Raw genomic sequence first — 19,622 nt, forward strand, 5'->3', positions numbered from 1 at the left:
GGGCAAGTGTTGGACTTTATTCTTTCATTTAATGGCAGACATTTTTATTCTGACTGTGTGGGGACCTACGTAAGGATCTTTACAGCCTCAAGATATGGTCGATTTTGGTGACAGTGTATTTTTATTGATGTTAAATAAAATAATTGTTGAAACGAGCCCCACAGCTGCACAAGCCTCCACCCCGAACCCGACTCCATTTAAATACTACACTGCAACATTAGGCTATCTACTTGTGTTGCCCTGACAGGCGGTTGGTAGGCAACAATAAAACGTCAACTTGTACTCGGGGAGGAAGATTTATCTGTTTAGCAAGAGTAATAGAAGGCAGATTTCAGACTACCTAACAGATCAAAACGAAAATTTCCGTTCCGACACTGACAATGTTGAGTGTTTATGGAAAAAGTTCAAGGCAATCGTAAAATGCGTTTTAGACAGATACGTGCCGAGTAAAACTGTGAGGGACGGGAAAAACCCACCGTGGTTCAACAACAAAGTTAGGAAACTACTGCGAAAGCAAAGAGAGCTTCACTGCAAGTTTAAACGCAGCCAAAACCTCTCAGACAAACAGAAGCTAAACGATGTCAAAGTTAGCGTAAGGAAGGCTATGCGTGAAGCGTTCAGTGAATTCGAAAGTAAAATTCTATGTTTCGACTTGACAGAAAATCCTAGCAAGTTCTGGTCTTACGTTAAATCAGTAAGTGGCTCAAAACAGCATATCCAGACACTCTGGGATGATCATGGCATTGAATCAGAGGATGACATGCGTAAAGCTGATGTACTAAACACCTTTTTCCAAAGCTGTTTCACAGAGGAAGACCGCACTGCAGTTCCTTCTCTGAATCCTCGCACAAACGAAAAAATGGCTGACATCGAAATAACTGTCCAAGGAATAGAAAAGCAACTGGAATCACTCAACAGAGGAAAGTCCACTGGACCTGACGGGATACCCATTCGATTCTACACAGAGTACGCGAAAGCTCTTACCCCCCTTCTAACAGCCGTGTACCGCAAGTCTCTAGAGGAACGGAAGGTTCCAAATGGTTGGAAAAGAGCACAGGTAGTCCCAGTCTTCAAGAAGGGTCGTCGAGCAGAAGCGCAAAACTATAGACCTATATCTCTGACGTCGATCTGTTGTAGAATTTTAGAACATGTTTTTTTTCTCGCGTATCATGTCGTTTCTGGAAACCCAGCATGTACTCTGTAGGAATCAACATGGATTCCGGAAACAGCGATCGTTTGAGACCCAACTCGCTTTATTTGTTCATGAGACCCAGAAAATATTAGATACATGCTCCCAGATAGATGCTATTTTCCTTGACTTCCGGAAGGCGTTCGATACAGTTCTGCACTGTCGCCTGATAAACAAAGTAAGAGCCTACGGAATATCAGACCAGCTCTGTGGCTGGATTGAAGAGTTTTTAGCAAACAGAACACAGCATGTTGTTCTCAATGGAGAAACGTCTACAGACGTTAAGGTAACCTCTGGCGTGCCACAGGGAAGTGTTATGGGAGCATTGTTTTCACAATATATATAAATGACCTAGTAGATAGTGTCGGAAGTTCCATGCGGCTTTTCGCGGATGATGCTGTAGTATACAGAGAAGTTGCAGCATTAGAAAATTGCAATGAAATGCAGGAAGATCTGCAGCGGATAGGCACTTGGTGCAGGGAGTGGCAACTGGCCCTTAACATAGACAAATGTAATCTATTGCGAATACGTAGAAAGAAGGGACCTTTATTGTATGATTATATGATAGCGGAACAAACACTGGTAGCAGTTACTTCTGTAAAATATCTGGGAGTATTCGTGCGGAACGATTTGAAGTGGAATGATCATATAAAATTAATTGTTGGTAATGCGGGTACCAGGTTGAGATTAATTGGAAGAGTCCTTAGAAAATGTAGTCCATCAACAAAGGAGGTGCCTTACAAAACACTTGTTCGACCTATACTTGAATATTGCTCATCAGTGTGGGATCCGTACCAGGTCGGGCTGACGGAGGAGATAGAGAAGGTCCAAAGAAGAGCGGCGAGTTTCGTCACAGGGTAATTTGGTAAGCGTGATAGCGTTACGGAGATGTTTAGCAAACTCAAGTGGCAGACTGTGCAAGAAAGGCGCTCTGCATAGCGGTGTAGCTTGCTGTACAAGTTTCGAGAGGGTGCGTTTCTGGATGAGGTATCGAATTTATTGCTTCCTCCTACTTATACCTCCCGAGGAGATCACGAATGTAAAATTAGAGAGATTCGAGAGCGCACGGAGGCTTTCCGCCAGTCGTTCTTCCCGCGAACCATACGCGACTGGAACAGGAAAGGGAGGTGACAGTGGCACGTAAAGTGCCCTCCGCCACACACCGTTGGGTGGCTTGCGGAGTACAAATGTAGATGTAGATGTAGATAGCGTTTTCCTGCAACGAGGTGTCAATGCTGCACGGCAGTCTTGTGACCACTTGTTTGTACTGTGCGTTGTGCTTGCTTGTACTGTTGAACCTGGGTCATGTGGCGCGTCTGGAATCGCTGGTAGCCAGGCCGTGGGTACCTTGTAGCCATCCTCCCCGTTCATGTTGTGAGGGAGTTAAATTATTTCGATAATCTCGCTATTTTTCGCTGCTGCTACCACAGCTGCCGAGCAAGCATTATATATTCTACAAGACTGATAGGTCGGCTGCAGTGCTGGAGTTGCTCAACTACAGCCCATTTGTTGTGTTGATCCTGTAAAATGGATCTTTCGACACGCGAATACTAATCAGTCTCCCGGTTACACCAACGTAGACTTCACCGCATTAACAATGTAATTTGTAAGCTGCACAGTGTGAAACCCGTCAGTGGATTTCTTCGAGAGCCTCAAGGGACCTCGGATCTTGCGGCCACTAAGGAATTCCTCCATGGCACAGCACCTTTGGGACACAGTCACTGACACCCGTCTGGTACATCATAGGTAGCTGTATCTTCTTAGTGCTGTAAACATTCACGCGAAATGTTGTCCAAAGCTCAAGTTAGAAGTTATAAGCGTCGCTAATCTGGTGATCTTGGTCTGTCAAGTGTTTGTAGCAGGGGATTATTTTGAGCTGGATGATGGTGCAACTGCCCATGCAGACATTTGTTGGCGTGCGTTGGTTTCCTATACACTTTTCAGTTTGCCTCTAGAATGTCTGCATACTTCTGCGGTCCCTGAAAAGGTACCGCTCCATTTCTAGCGCGAACTGTATGTTTCATGTAAGCTGTTGAGAAGCTGGTGAAATCTGCGTAGTTCTGCTGTCCCATGCGTCCATATGGGGAACGTGTCGTCCACATACAACCAACAGTGTAGGTGCAGCGGTGCAGACCTCAGTGCTGGTTGTTCAAAAATTTCCATGACTACATCAGCTGCGGCAGGTTGTGGGGGAAGCCCATTGCCATTCAGATTTGCACTGTTCATGGATGTCTACGAAAGTATACGTGTAACTGAAGCGCCAAAGAAACTGGTACAGGCATGCGTGTTCAAATACAGAAAAATATAAACGGGCAGAATAAGCAGCTGCGGTTCGCAACGTCCGTATTAGACAACAAGTGTCTGGCGCAGTTGTTAGATCGGCTACTTCTGCTACAGGTTATACAGATTTAAGTAAATTTGAGCGTGTTGTTATAGTCGGAGCACGAGAAATGGGACACAGCATCTCAGACGTAGCGATGAAATCGGGATTTTCCTGTACGACCATTTCACGAGTGTATCGTGAATATCAGGAATCCGGTAAAACAAAAAATCTCCGACATCGCTGCAGCCGGAAAAAGATCCTGCAAGGACGGGACCAACGACGACTAACAGAAAAGTTCAACGTGACAGAAGTGCAACCCTTCCGCAAATTGTTGCAGATTTCAATAGTGGGCCATCAGCAAGTGTCAGCGTCCGAACCGTTCAATTAAAAATCATCGATATGAGCTTTCGGAGCCGAAGACCCACTCGTGTAGCCTTGGTGACTGCACGACACAAAGTTTTATGCCTCGCCTGGGCCCGTCAACACCGAAATTGGACTGTTGATACTGGAAACATGTTGCCTGGTCGGACGAGTCTCGTTTCAAATAGTATCGAGAGGATGGACGTGTACAGGTATGGAGACAACCTCATGAATACACGGCCCTGCATGTCAGCAGGGGACTGTCAGCTGCCTGTTACGGTAAACACACCTCGTGATGTGCGCCCCCGACCCAACCTGCCGTCCAGCTACGCCAACGTATGACGCGACGACACGAGCAGAATCACTGTCGAGCAGTGTGTCCGGAGGCAGGAGTGCTCATCTTTGCATTGTGCAATGTAATAATTTATTAACATGAGTTACGATCATTGATGTAAAAAAAGATGTTGCATCCCTACGTCACCCATTTAAGGATCAATACTTTTTTGTTACTTTCTGAAGTAGCCTATGTTCTCCGTCAGCGTTCGAACTATCTCCATACCTAATTTCGGCGAAATGCGCTCAGCGGTTTTGCCGTGAGAACTTGACATAGTTACTTTCGCAATTAATAACATTGGTATGGATTAAATGCGTTGAGGATTGCATATGCTTCGTATTCGTTATGTTGAATCGTGTTACATGGAACACATCAATCGATGAAAGTATTTTCATAAATGTGATAAAGTTTATAAGTCAAAGAGTAAATAGTTTTTTCAAAGAATAAATAGTTTCACCTAATTCACAAAATATTCTTCAAACCAATAAACACCTTATACTACACTCTTTCTAAAGTAGACTATGTTCTTCCTCAGGGTTCAAGCTATCTCCGTATCAAATTTTATTATATTCGGATTAGAGGTGTAATTGTGTAAACCTAACGGACAGAATTACTTTCACATTTATAATATTAGTAGGGAAGTATGGGTAATGTGGTGATGCACATACTGCTGGAAGAAGACCGAAACTGTTAGTTGTAACATTGCAGGAACCTCCTAAATTACACTTCGGCGGCTGCAGAAAATCAGATAACTTAATGCTATAACATTATAGAGGGAGTAGTAGTAATAGATTTCTGTTTATGATGATCTACACACACTAGAAGATAATGGAAGATCCGAAAATGGTGGACGATATTGCGACAGAACCTAAGGGGGGGGGGGGAGGTAAATAGCGCCCAGCGATGATTCCACAGCGGTGTTTGATGTGATCACCGAAAGCAACAAGTCTACCGTTTGGCCTAAAGCAAGTAGCTTCCGCGTTGCTGTTAGGCAACAGGCGCTACGGGTTGGGAACACTCCTGTGCCTGCCAGCCGCGCCTGCGCAGTTTCTACCCAGCTCCCGTTAATCCGAACGATGCGCTGTTAAGCACAACGGTCTGGAAGGAACTAGCACTCACAATGACTCCCTCTGACCTCGTCTCAAATCCCTCTAGCTTGTGAGCTGTGCGTGGCTCTTGTTCGTGCCATATCTCATTTGACATCCTGTTTTTTCTGCACTACCACTTCGTTATCTTAATTTCAATTACTGGTGTCACTGAATTGCTGCTTTGCCTGCCCGTGAGTGGCAGCAGCGGCGCTTATCGATATAAGCCCTGGTGTATAATCTTTGCTAACTGCTATTACTTCCTGGTTGTCGTGTGTTCGGAGTTAATTCGGATTTGCCAGTGAGTGGGGAGGCGCTAGCAGTGCATTTCGGGCCTGGCAGTGTTTGACTTAAGACGCGGCAGAAGTTCAGTCGGGCGCGGTTGAAGTGAGGTCCGGACAGCCATGACTCGCCCGACGGTTGCCGATACATATCACTTGAGTGCGGACCACCTTGGTTGGTCGTCGGTTGGTCGTCTTGTCGGACGACGTGTATGTTGGCCGGCGATCGCATATGGGTTGCCTACGTGTGCCGACTCGTAATTCATCCTTCTAATCCTTCGTGCAGGTGTTCGTGAAACTGTGTGTAGCGTGTGATGTCGACCGCTCAGTTATTTTAGTGTTGTCTCCGTGCTGATGTGTGGAGTCGGTCGCTTGGCGTGGAGCAGTGAGGAATTCTCAGTGGGGTGTAGTTTGGTCGGGGCCCACTGGCAGTCTCTACGCGGAGTCGGAAAGTGTGGCGCTGTTCCCAATGCTACGAGGTCCATGGCTCACCGACCCTGGACACGAAAGTTGACTTTTGATTTAACCTACCAACAGGTCAAGACTGTTCACATTGTGTCATTTGGAGTTCATTGTCGGCTGTTCGGATATTCCCGCGAGCAACAACGTGGTTTTTAAGTTGGAAAATTCTAGCCACCCTCTGGTGGAGTTTCACTGTATTTGGTTATTTGAATTGAAGTGCACCAGCGGAATCTTCTGCCTTCTGGCCGTTAACGCTCCGGTTACCTGCCCTGGGCGTTGACGTAAATTTTAGGCAGTGTAGTTTCCTCATCATGTTGTTGCTGTCCAGCACGCTGTGTAGTTCGACAGGTCCGTGTATGATTAGCTGTGGGCGCCAATATCTTCTACATTGTTCCGTTGAACTCTGTTGTGCCCTGGTCGGGTGAAGTGGAAGCTATCCTGTCGGTGGGTCCGCCGACTGTCGGTCGGTTGGGTTGTTGTCGGATCGTGAATGGTTGGCCCGGCTGCCTGTCTCACCTAAGCGAGCGTTAGTGTTTGAATTACAGGTTAACCCTCAAACATCTGGGCGCCCTTGTGTGGACTGCCTACTTTTTTTTTTAAATTTGACCTTGTTGTTGGTACTTGTATGGCTTCTAGCCGGTTTTGTTTTACTCTTAAGGCCTTCAGCCTAGCTTAAAGTACTGTTTCACGTAAGCCCTTTTGGATTTAAATTTTTTTTTGAATTTTTAAGTCTTCGGCCTTCAGCCGATTTGAATTTAACTCGTTTACTTCAACCTATTGAATTTTTAAGTCTTCGGCCTTCAGCCGGTTTGAGTTACAGTTGTTTGTTCTTAATGCCTTCAGCCTAAAGTAAAGAACTGTTTCACGTAAAAACTTTGGTATTTCTTAAAAAAAATAATGTTTTGGAGTTCTAAGTGCTCGGCCTTCGGCCGATTTGAAATTAACTTGTTTACTTCAGCCTAACTAAAGAACTGTTGCATAATAAGGCTTGCCTTTTAAATTTCTGATTATGCTTGCGTTTTAAGTTATTGGTCTTCAGCCGTATTTAAATTAAAGTGGCGTTCAGTCAGTAATGAAGTCCCAAAGATTAATGCTGTGTGTTTGAAAAAATTTTTCGGCTCTTGTAATGTTTTATCAAATAATCAAGTTGTATGTTCGAGTGTAACTAACAGCGCCTTATTTTGGCCCCTTTCCACAATTTATTCTATCTGTCCTGTCCTGCAGGTTAAGCAGGGCATTTCAGCCTGCAGACGGCTTGCAGACGACTATTATCCTTCAAGATGAAAGACTGTTCACTGTTGATAAATCGTCTGGTTTGTGTCCCTTTACTGGAGCTGAATAAAGGGACACAAGACTGCAATGGCTTAACATGTCGGCGACGTCTTCAAATGACGAGCAGGGATGCCTGTGAAGGACCCGTCCCTGCAGAGGGCTGTGCGCCAGCGAACAACCTGCGACGCAGGCTGTGGCCGCAATCCCATGCAAAGTGGGCGCCGACACATCTGTCAGCCACACACCACGCCCGCCCGCGGAATCGACCGGGTCACACACAGACCGTCGTACTAGCCATGTGTGGTACCATCTGTGTGACACAAACTGGAATCTGCCACAAGTGTGCTCCAGTAACTAACAGAATGTTTTGCTCACAGTATGTGAAGTATTTACCTCGTCGACAAAGTGTCAGGTGTGTCTGAATATTTTCTACCGCTCACAAAGGATCCGTATGTAGTTGTGTCGATATTCTTGTTCTCACTCTACTAATGCGTATAATTAATTACACTATCTAATCAGAACTATCCGAACACCTATTAGTGGTCATCAAATATGGGTGATTCAGCCTTTGCCTTTATGATAGCTTGACTCTGCTGGGAGTACTTTCATTGAGATGTCTCAATGTCTTTGGAGGAATGGCTGGCCGGACTTCTTCAATCGTTGGAAGCAGAGAATGCGTTGGTTTTTGATGCTGGGATCTGGAACTAAGTCGACATTCGATTGGGCTCAGGTCGGGATTCAAGTCAGGCCAGTCCATTTAAGGAATGTTGTCCACAGATCGTTGCCTCACATATTCTGTTGTACGACAGGATGCTTCGTCATGCTGTTACAACCAATCATTGCCTTCCAAGTGTTCCTCTACTGTGCCCAGTACACAATGCTGTAAAATGTATTCATACCTTCCAAATTTAGCGTTTTCTCGAGCGCATTAGCGGGACCACACCCTAATCACAGAAGACATCCCCATACCGTAACACCACCTCCTCCATACTTCACTGTTGCCACTGTACATGCAGGCAGGTAAAGTTCTTCGTACATTCGCCAAAACCAAACCCTTTCATCGGATTGCCGCAAGGTACAGCGCGATTCCAGTCATCCTTTAAAGAGTGGCGTCGACCTTTACACCTCAGGCATTACCTAGCGTTGACTACAGAAATGTGTAGCCTACGAGAAGCGCTTTGACCACTGAACCCCATTCTTTTTAGCTTCCTAAGTACAGTCCTTGTGCTAGCTATACTGCTGGTGGCATTTTGAAACCCACGAGTGATACCTTCTGCTGGTTCCATTTTTACTATCACCATCCACAATATTTGATGGCTCCCTATCCATTAATACATGAAGTCTTCCTTGTCTGGTTTTAGCTCTAGCTTTTCCTTCTCGTTTTCATTTCACAATCACATTACCAACAATAGACTTGAGCAGCTTTAGAAGCGTTAAATATCCGTGATGGATTTGCTACTCACGTAGCGTCCAATATAGTCCATCTTCGAAGTCACATACCGGGTGATCAAAAAGTCAATATAAATTTGAAAACCGAATAAATCACGGAATAATGTAGATAGAGAGGTACAAATTGACACACATGCTTGGAATGACATGGGGTTTTATTAGAACCAAAAAAATACAAACGTTCAAAAAATATCCGACAGATGGCGCTTCATCTGATCAGAATAGCAGTAATTAGCATAACAAAGTAAGACAAAGCAAAGATGATGTTGTTCACAGGAAATGCTCAATATGTCCACCATCACTCCTCAACAATAGCTGTAGTCGAGGAATAATGTTGTGAACAGCACTGTAAAGCATGTCCGGAGTTACGGTGAGGTATTGGCGTCGGATGTTGTCTTTCAGCAACCCTAGAGATGTCGGTCGATCACGATACACTTGCGACTTCAGGTAACCCCAAAGCCAATAATTACACGGACTGAGATCTGGGGACCTGGGAGGCCAAGCATGACGAAAGTGGCGGCTGGGCACACGATCATCACCAAACGACGCGCGCAAGAGATCTTTCACGCGTCTAGCAATACTTTTTTTTTTTTTATATGAAACCCCATGTCATTCCAAGCATGTGTGTCAATTTTTACCTCTCTATCTACATTATTCCGTGGTTTATTAAGTTTTCAAATTTATACTGACTTTTTGATCACCCGGTATTATCCAAGACTAATCCACCTTCCAAGTCACTGAGCTCTCCTGGCGAATCCATTCTTCTGTTACTGCTTCTCTATTGACAATACAATAAATCTATATACACACCTACATGAGTGGTGGGGAAAACAAACTCTAAAATCCTTCTGTGCGAGTTCTGATTTCTCTTATTTTATTATGATGATCACTTCTCCCTGTCTAGGTGGACGTCAAAAAAATATTTTCGCCTTCTGGGGAAAAAGTAGCAGTTCGAAATTTCGTGAAAAGATCTCGCCGCAACGAAGAATGCCTTTGTTCCAGTCATTGCCACCTCAACTCGCGTATCATATCCGTCAGACTTTCTCTCCTATTTAGCGATAATAGAAAATGAGCTAACCTTCTTTAAGGGGAGTTATAACGGAAAGTTTTTTTTCACATTTCCGGATTTTTATCTCATTATAAAATTTCCAATTTTCCGAATAAAACGATATATATATATATATATATATATATATATATATATATATATATATATATATATATATATATCACATGGGAAGTATATTATTTCATTTTTTAAATATAATCTGCACCGGTTGAAAATGTTAAAATTTTTACGTGCATTATTTCAAGATCTAATAAATTTGTATTGGTAACACTGTCAAAAAGAGTATCGTATCGTTTCATAGTATAAACACGCGTTGTATGTCAAAGTGCTAACGTTTTTCCGAGGGAAAGTGACGAATAGATTGTTAAATCTCTCAAAAAGTAAAGTATGACGCCGAAACGAAGTGTTTTTAAGAAACGTTGGTGTCATGGTAATAGAATTTCGCATAAAGGGAAACATTGTGTTCAACATGTGGCGTGTGGCGTGGGAAGTTACAGACAATGAAATATGGGCAAACTCCTCAGTATCTAGAGAAACACCCGTTAGTGCTTCGAAGATTAAAATAAAACATTGTGACACACAGTTTTCTCAAAACGGAAGTGATGTAAATGTGTTTGTTGTAAATTAAGTGGAGGGCCAGTTAATTTACATGAAGACAGTGAGGTATCAAATGGACTAGCCAAGAAACTTATCATTAATTGTACCAATTGTAAATATACTCATTCATTTTGGAATTCTGATAAGTGTAAAGATAATTATTTTGAAATAAATGTTAGGTGGTTTTATGGGTTGAGAGCTACTGGAAAAGGACACACTGCAGCAGAAACAATGTATGCCATGATGAATATGCCATGCCCACCTTGTAAAATCGACAAGTATGCAGAATTTCTTCGAGATGCTGTGGAATCTGTTGCATGTGAGTCAATGAAGGGTGCTGCAAATGAAGCTGTTGAAATAAATGATGGTATGACTGACATACCAGTAGCTTTTGATGGCACTTGGCAGAAGCGCAGCTACAGTTCTAAGAATTCTGTTACTACAGTGACCAGTGTGGATACTGGAAAAGTAATACATTTCCAGATTTTAACCAAACATTGTTATAAGTGTAAATAAGGGAATGAAGAAGGGTATATCTGTGACAGAAATTATGAAGGAACAAATGGTGATATGGAGGCCCCTACAGCTATTGAAATTTTTGGTCGATCTGTGTATGAAGGAGAGTGTGTTACACAAAGTTCTTAGGTGATGGAGACTCATAAGTAGATAACAGTGTAATAGCCACTCAGCATTATGGTGAGAAGATTATCACAATACTGGAATGTGTCGGTTATGTCCAGAAGAGGATGAACACCAGGTTGAGGAAGTTGAAACAAAGTTTGAGAGACAAGAAACTTTCTGATGGTAAAACCATAGTAGTAGGGCAAAGCTCTTATCAGCGCATTTGATTAGTGCAGGTTGCTTAATTCAGGGCAGATATGCACTCAGGGGCAAACCTATTGTTCTCCTTTGATTGTCAGGTCATTAACCTATTGAAAAAAACTAGAATTTGTGGTAAGTTCTATCAGAACAAACTGCTAAGGTCATCAGTCCCTAAGCTTACACACTACTTAATCTGACTTAATTTACGCTAAGGGCAACACACACACTCATGCCTGAGGGAGGACTCGAACCTCCAATGGGGGAGAGCCGCTCCAACTGTGACAAGACGGCTCAGACTGCATGGCTACCCCATGCAGCCATTAACCTATTGTTCTCCTTTGATTGACAGTTCCTTAACCTATTATTCTGCTAAAAGGGTCCTTTCCTTTGATTGACAAGCACTTAATCTATTGTACAAGTACACTTTCAGGTCTCATTTATTCGAATAGCCCATCTCGCTCTCATTAATTTGATTGACTACTGAATTAAATTGATCAATTAATTAACCTCTCCCTATCTGGTAAACCCCTCCCCTCCACCTCCCCTACCCCCTCCCCACCCTCCCACAGATAATGGTGAGAAGTTCAAATTTTGGTGGTGAAAAAAGGTCACTTGGGCTGCCTCCACTAAACTAAGAAAATGGCGGGGAAATAGCTCACTTGGGCTACCTCCATTAACCTAAATCATCTGACCACCAGCTCTTCCTAGAAATTGGTGGAAAAGGGCTCAGACTGTACTGGGCTGCTGGATAGAATGAACGTAAGTCTTTATTTTGCATGCAGTGATTATTATTTAAACAATTTGAGGTAGTAGCTCCATCCAGTGTCTTCACCATGAGGTCTGGAGTCCAATCGACCTAGTGCACAGTACCGCCACCAGAGGGTGCTGGTGTCCCTTCTGTGATGTTCTGCAACACCTTACAATTTCCGAGACGTATACTTGGCTCTTGTTTACATAGCCATGTGACGTCCGTATAACACTGAGAACCTTATAGATGGTGAGTCGCTATGCTGACATTTCACAGCGATGTGTCAGCCACGTTGGGCAGGTAAACACGCATTATCTTTTGACAATTTATGAGTTGTTTTCTGTCTGTTACATTATTTTGTGAAGAGGTGTGCAGGCTGTGCAATGCATGATTTCGACAGTTGACGATTAGCAAGTGTGTTTGCAGAGCCTTACATACATTATTTTGACAATTTACGAGTTGTTTGCATCTCTGCACATCAGTGTACGGCTTTATTTAGGTGATTTACGAGTAGTTACAAGCCTGTAGACAATTTACTGCGACCTCAAGAATGCCAGGGTGTGTGTTTCGTATCAGTGTAATAAAGAAACTACACTCCCGGAAATTGAAATAAGAACACCGTGAATTCATTGTCCCAGGAAGGGGAAACTTTATTGACACATTCCTGGGGTCAGATACATCACATGATCACACTGACAGAACCACAAGCACATAGACACAGGCAACAGAGCATGCACAATATCGGCACTAGTACAGTGTATATCCACCTTTCGCAGCAATGTAGGCTGCTATTCTCCCATGGAGACGATCGTAGAGATGCTGGATGTAGTCCTGTGGAACGGCTTGCCATGCCATTCCCACCTGGCGCCTCAGTTGGACCAGCGTTCGTGCTGGACGTGCAGACCGCATGAGACGACGCTTCATCCAGTCCCAAACATGCTCAATGGGTGACAGATCCGGAGATCTTGCTGGCCGGGGTAGTTGACTTACACCTTCTAGAGCACGTTGGGTGGCACGGGATACATGCGGACGTGCATTGTCCTGTTGGAACAGCAAGTTCCCTTGCCGGTCTAGGAATGGTAGAACGATGGGTTCGATGACGGTTTGGATGTACCGTGCACTATTCAGTGTCCCCTCGAGGATCACCAGTGGTGTACGGCCAGTGTAGGAGATCGCTCCCCACACCATGATGCCGGGTGTTGGCCCTGTGTGCCTCGGTCGTATGCAGTCCTGATTGTGGCGCTCACCTGCACGGCGCCAAACACGCATACGACCATCATTGGCACCAAGGCAGAAGCGACTCTCATCGCTGAAGACGACACGTCTCCATTCGTCCCTCCATTCACGCCTGTCGCGACACCACTGGAGGCGGGCTGCACGATGTTGGGGCGTGAGCGGAAGACGGCCTAACGGTGTGCGGGACCGTAGCCCAGCTTCATGGAGACGGTTGCGAATGGTCCTCGCCGATACCCCAGGAGCAACAGTGTCCCTAATTTGCTGGGAAGTGGCGGTGCGGTCCCCTACGGCACTGCGTAGGATCCTACGGTCTTGGCGTGCATCCGTGCGTCGCTGCGGTCCGGTCCCAGGTCGACGGGCACGTGCACCTTCCGCCGACCACTGGCGACAACATCGATGTACTGTGGAGACCTCACGCCCCACGTGTTGAGCAATTCGGCGGTACGTCCACCCGGCCTCCCGCATGCCCACTATACGCCCTCGCTCAAAGTCCGTCAGCTGCACACACGGTTCACGTCCACGCTGTCGCGGCATGCTACCAGTGTTAAAGACTGCGATGGAGCTCCGTATGCCACGGCAAACTGGCTGACACTGACGGCGGTGGTGCACAAATGCTGCGCAGCTAGCGCCATTCGACGGCCAACACCGCGGTATGGTGGGTCTGACACACCGGTGTCAATGTGTTCATTTTTCCATTTCCAGGAGTGTATGTGAAATCCGTCCCTAAATAAATTGTTACAAAATAAATAAAGTACACTCCTTACTCTCTCCAACAGTCCCCCCCACCCCCGCCCCCAGAACACCTGTATTTTCACATGATTTGCCAGAATATTATACCTTCTACGCAACACTTTTCTATATCAAGCACATAGCTTGCATAGCAGTATCACTCGCACAACATAATTCCGAAGATATCGACTCGAAATTATTTCTCTAGAAACCCAAAACTTTAGCGAGGTGGAGCAGGATGTATACCACTGAGTAACTAGAAACTTATCCCCTCTGCGGAGACCTTCACGTGAAAACTCGCGAATACCATTGTTGGTGATATAACAGATTCCAAATCATCCCTAAAATTTACAAAGTCAACTAAGGTGTTCCTCATGTCTAGAGAATCATCAACATGTCTTCCAACTGCCTTTCACCTGCTAGATGCACACACAGCAATCGATGTTCCCTCAACTAAATAAAGGCGCGAAATGTGCAGAACCAGTCAAGCGAACAATTTACATGGGAGAGAATAATGGTCCAGCGCAAACACACCTCCATTTTCTATCTTCTCACATTTCCAAGCGATCACGAAAGCTGTCCAACACATACTGAGTATTAGATAGCTATTCGGTCGTCAAGAGGACGATATGGTTACGTCAGCTACATTCCTGCACCCCAACAGGCTACTCCATTCGGACATATCCTACTGTTAGCTGGAAACGTGAATCATTCCCGTCACAGGTCACCGGCACTGTTCGCCAAGCACGCATAGGCGGAATCATCCTAGAAAACCGGCCACATATATATGTTATTACTGTACTTACAATTAACTTCCTTACGACTCGACATAGTGATTCCTTTGCACATGTCGGAACACGAACACACATTCTTGTACTTTATAAGCCTGATGCTCAAGGCGAACCTATCACACATCCCCTACTACTAAGTCTAATACTTAACTGATTGCTGGCGATACGAAATCATACTGACCGAAAATCAGCGATGGGTGAACATGTCTCATAAGTTTTTCTTGCGAGTGGTACCACTCTGTCTTAGAAAGAGGGACGTAATCGTCTTACAAACCGCAAGATGTTAAAAAACAGGACCATATTGCTGTCTCAGGCAGTCTTGGTTCTACAGGTGCAGACAAATATCCATGTTAAAAGCTAGACCGGCTTCATAAGTCAAGGTATGGCACTACCTACAAATGAAGTGGTTTTTCCAGGCAAATACCGCGACAATGACTATAGACAGTGATCGCCGGAGTGTATATTATCAGGCGAATTGTGCGGTTACACGTCGCCTACGGTGCAACCTCGTAATAAAATTACCGAATTTGGAATGTGATTCACTAAGGAACGTGGTATGAAACAACTATTTGCAACTCCCTCATGCTGCCGCTAGATATTACTCCAGTATTTATAATACATTCTGTCTTGATGCTATGTCAGAGGTTCTGCAATGTATCCACTGGGCTATAGGTGAAGGTTGATTGAGAAGGATCACAAACAGTAAATACAGGGTTATTACAAATGATTGAAGCGATTTCACAGCTCTACAATAACTTTATTATTTGAGATATTTTCATAATGCTTTGCACACACATACAAAAACTCAAAAAGTTTTTTAGGCATTCACAAATGTTCGATATGTGCCCCTTTAGTGATTCGGCAGACATCAAGCCGATAATCAAGTTCCTCCCACACTCGGCGCAGCATGTCCCCATCAATGAGTTCGAAAGCATCGTTGATGCGAGCTCGCAGTTCTGGCACGTTTCTTGGTAGAGGAGGTTTAAACACTGAATCTTTCACATAACTCCACAGAAAGAAATCGCATGGGGTTAAGTCGGGAGAGCGTGGAGGCCATGACATGAATTGCTGATCATGATCTCCACCACGACCGATCCATCGGTATTCCAATCTCCTGTTTAAGAAATGCCGAACATCATGATGGAAGTGCGGTGGAGCACCATCCTGTTGAAAGATGAAGTCGGCGCTGTCGGTCTCCAGTTGTGGCATGAGCCAATTTTCCAGCATGTCCAGATACACGTGACCTGTAACGTTTTTTTCGCAGAAGAAAAAGAGGCCGTAAACTTTAAACTGCGAGATTGCACAAAACACGTTAACTTTTGGTGAATTGCGAATTTGCTGCACGAATGCGTGAGGATTCTCTACCGCCCAGATTCGCACATTGTGTCTGTTCACTTCACCATTAAGAAAAAATGTTGCTTCATCACTGAAAACAAGTTTCGCACTGAAAGCATCCTCTTCCATGAGCTGTTGCAACCGCGCCAAAAATTCAGAGCGTTTGACTTTGTCATCGGGTGTCAGGGCTTGTAGCAATTGTAAACGGTAAGGCTTCTGCTTTAGCCTTTTCCGTAAGATTTTCCAAACCGTCGGCTGTGGTACGTTTAGCTCCCTGCTTGCTTTATTCGTCGACTTCCGCGGGCTACACGTGAAACTGCCCGCACGCGTTCAACCGTTTGTTCGCTCACTGCAGGCCGACCCGTTGAATTCCCCTTACGGAGGCATCCAGAAGCTTTAAACTGCGCATACCATCGCCGAATGGAGTTAGCAGTTGGTGGATCTTTGTTGAAATTCGTCCTGAAGTGTCGTTGCACTGTTATGACTGACTGATGTGAGTGCATTTCAAGCACGACATCGCTTTCTCGGCTCCTGTCCCCATTTTGTCTCACTGCGCTCTCGAGCGCTCTGGCGGCATAAACCTGAAATGCGGCTTCAGCCGAACAAAACTTTATGAGTTTTTCTACGCATCTGTAGTGTGTCGTGACCATATGTCAATGAATGGAGCTACAGTGAATTTATGAAATCGCTTCAATCATTTGTAATAGCCCTGTAGTGTTCTGATTGAGGTCGTAAGAAATGTACGCAGGCTTTTCAGATCTCTAGTGTTACGCTGTCTACTAGAAATGCTGTGTGGAATTTGGAACCAAGTCTTTCCATTCAACCACATACCTGCCTTGGATCCTATGGGGAAGTCTTTTAATGATTACAGCAACTAGTGAATCATATTTCTGGCACTCTCATATTTCGAAATGAGTCACCTTTCTCGAGTCTATTTTCTACAGTAAAATTCCAATGATGTTTTAGGTATTCCGTATGCATCTCTTGCAACTTTGCGCATGTGATCGTTCCAATTTATGTCAGAACTGAGCAGAAGTCGGATAGAGCTATATCCACCACCTTCTACAACCCGTGTAAAAACAGAGTGACCTGAGTTAGTGTGACAGGACCGTGTTTTGACCATTCGGTGGAAATGGGAACAAATTGTCGTAGCTCCGCCAACACTGTATGATGTGTAAGGTCAGTGCCAAACGAAACCTGCTCCTGCAACACGAGGTAGTATAAAAGACAGTATGGGAACTGGGAGATGGACGAGGATTTTGCTACAGCATTGTGGTGTGTCCTCAAACTGCATACGGATACTGCAGTCCGAATAGATTCATGTCCCTCAGGATCCATTCACCTCTATCACTCCAACATGCTATCATCGTTATTCTCTACCATCCAACAGAGAATGATTACGAAATTTGAAAGCTCCATTAACTTCATCCGATAGAGAATTCAATAAGATTTTTACTTGATCGCTCTCCTCCCATACATCGAAACTAAATAGCGTCTGTGTGCCGGTATCGGGCACATGTGACGATGCTTATAAATATACAGTTATTGATCCACTGCACAGACCAATTTAATGGTTCAAATGGCTCTGAGCACGATGGGACTTAATATCTGAGGTCATCAGTCCCCTAGAACTTAGAACTACTTAAACCTAACTAACCTAAGGACGTCACACACATCCATACCCGAGGCAGGATTCGAACCTGCGACAGTAGCGGTCGCGTGGTTCCAGACTGGAGCGCCTAGAACCTCTCGGCCACTCCGGCCGGCACCAATTTAATGTCGCATCGCCTTTGCTGTAGGAGAATGACCATACCCACAGACTACAATGTATGTCGCAAGTGATGCTACTTTTGACCCTGCGTTATTGTTTGAAACATTGCTTTTCTTTCTACTGTAACATGATTTGTACACTGCCATACATTTTGTTTTTCCGCCACGTCTGAGTCAGGTTCTAACCTGACATTAACACAAACAATCCTGTTGGAAGAACATCCGCAACTGAGCACTATACCAGTGGTTGAAAATACCACTTCAGTTGTAAATTTCTTTTGTTATCCCACGACGGGTTTTGGGCTGTTATAAGTCCATCTTCAGGTGTCGTAGCTGTGCTGTGGACCCCGAGCGCTGTGGTGGACGTGTACTAGGCACAGTGTGCTGCCTATGAGCATATTGTACAGTGTTGGTGGAGCTAAGACAACTTGTTCCCATTTCCACCGAAAAATCAAAACACGGCCCTGTTGCACTAACTCACGTCACTCTGTTTCTACACAGGTTGCAAAAGGTGGTGGATATGGCTCCCCCCGACTTCTGTTCTGCGCTCATAGGTAGCACACAGCGCCTAGTACACGCCCATCGCAGCGCCCGGGGGCCACAGCACAGCTATGACACCTGAATATGTGCTTATGACTGCCCGAAACCGGTCGTAGGTTAACTAAAGAAGTTTACAACTGAGGCGGTATTTTCAACCACTAACATAAACATGTTCTGATCCATTGCCTCTCGCTGGAAACTAGACGTCGCATGGTGTAAATCATGTTGTTACTGCTGCTACCATAACACACCACACACATTGGATGATTTTAAATAAAAGACAGTTACAACATAAGGAAACTGGAAGAGGTTGGCGGCGTTGTGGAGCGTTTCCAAACTGCAGTCCAAGGGTGACTGACGACCTCTACATTTCAACTCATCTGTCACAGTGGCGGAATAGCTGATGGCTCTGCATTCCGTTTCGACTGATTCCTCATATTGCAGTCATGTACGCTATCATTGATTCGGTGCTAGCCATCTCTAGAAGGTGTTGCCCTTCCACCAAAACTCTTTCTCCATTTCAAACGAACGATGTCAGTCAATGATTATGTGGTGACCAATAGCATTCCCGTAGACGGTTGGGATGGCAAAGATACTGTCGATGTACTTTAATAATAAGCATCACAGTTGACAGTGCGAACAATTTTAGCAATATTACAGTAATTTCAACACCGACCAATGATGCGACAGCTTGTTTCCCAATTTAAGTATCATCGCTAAACCGTCCATTCTCTTCTTTGCAAGTATCATTGCGAATGTAGATAGATGACTGTGTAGTATTGTGCAGGCCGTTGGCAGTAGTGGAAGCAAGACGAAAGAAAAATCAAGACATGTTCATTGGATTTGTCGATCTGGAAAAAGCGCTGCACGATGTAAAATGCTGCAAGATGTTCGAAATTCTGAGAAAAATAGGGGTAAGCTATAGACAGAGATGGATGATATACAATATGCGCAAGAGCCAAGAGGTAATAATAAGAATGGACGACCAAGAATGAAGTGCTCGGATTAAAATAGGATGTAAGACAGGGATGTAGTCCTTCGCCCCTATTGTTCAGTCTGTACAGCGAAGAAGCAAAGATGGAAATAAAAGAAAGGTTCAGGAGTGATAATAAAATTCAAGTTGATTCGCTGATGACGTTGCTATCCTGAGTGGGGGTGAAGAAGAATTAGATGAACTGCTGAACGCAATGAACAGTCTAATGAGTACAGAATACAGACTGAGAGTAAATC

Source organism: Schistocerca piceifrons, chromosome 1, assembly GCF_021461385.2.
Source record: "Schistocerca piceifrons isolate TAMUIC-IGC-003096 chromosome 1, iqSchPice1.1, whole genome shotgun sequence".
In the NCBI taxonomy this organism is placed as follows: Eukaryota; Metazoa; Arthropoda; class Insecta; order Orthoptera; family Acrididae; genus Schistocerca; species Schistocerca piceifrons.